Below are 1,023 nucleotides of genomic sequence, written 5' to 3' on the forward strand. Positions count from 1 at the left end.
GCCCTTCTGTTCAAGAGCTGAAAATTTTCTAATAGCTTAGAGCTGCCTATGTGGCTTCACACTGTCCAGTCTGTCTTCCTGCCCGACTCCCAGGGGAATCATGGTCTTGAATTCTGTGTTCATCACATACCTACATTAGGATATAATTTATACATTGACACACTCCCCTACATATGTGGAGAATGTCTAAATAGCCTGTATTTTTTCTATGTGCAACTTCACAGAATTTGTCTATTAGTTCTTGGAGTTTTTTTTGTTAGGTCTTTAGGATTTTCTATATCAAAGATCATGTCATCTGCAGAGACAGTTTTACTTCTCACTTTCTGATTTGGATGCTTTTCATTTCTTTTCCTTTTCTAGGATTTCCCAACTATATTGATAGAAATGGCAAGAGTGGTCATCATTGTCTTGCCCTTGATATTAGAGGAAAAGCTTACAACCTTGTACTAGTGAGTATGGTGTTTGCTCTGGGCTTGTCATATATGATTCAATGTCTTTACTAGTAATTGGTCTGTTAGATTTTCTACCGATATTTCTTTCTAATTCAATCTTGGTAGGTTGTATGTTTTTAGAAATTAACTGTTTCTTCTAAGTAGTTCAATTTATTGGTATAGTGTTTTTTGATCCTATCTATTTTGTGTGGTAGCAGTTGTAATGTCTTTTTCATACTTTTTTAAAATTTTTGTCCTCTTTTTTTGCTGATGGAGCCTGCAATGCATTTAGTAGGAACTGCATCTTTTTGTTGCCCTCCAAGGGTTCTGCTGCTGCTGCTAAGTCGCTTCAGTCATGTCCGACTCTGTGGGACCCCATAGACGGCAGGCCACCAGACTCCCCCGTCTCTGGTATTCTCCAGGCAAGAACACTGGAGTGGGTTGCCACCTCCTTCTCCAGTGCATGAAAGTGAAAAGTAAAAGTGAAGTCGCTCAGTAGTTCCCGACTCTTAGTGACCCCATAGACTGCAGCCTACCAGGCTCCTCCATCCATGGGACTTTCCAGGCAATAGTACTGGAGTGGGGTGCAGGG

Source organism: Bison bison, unplaced genomic scaffold, assembly GCF_000754665.1.
Source record: "Bison bison bison isolate TAMUID 2011002044 unplaced genomic scaffold, Bison_UMD1.0 scf7180017855342, whole genome shotgun sequence".
Lineage (NCBI taxonomy): Eukaryota > Metazoa > Chordata > Mammalia > Artiodactyla > Bovidae > Bison > Bison bison.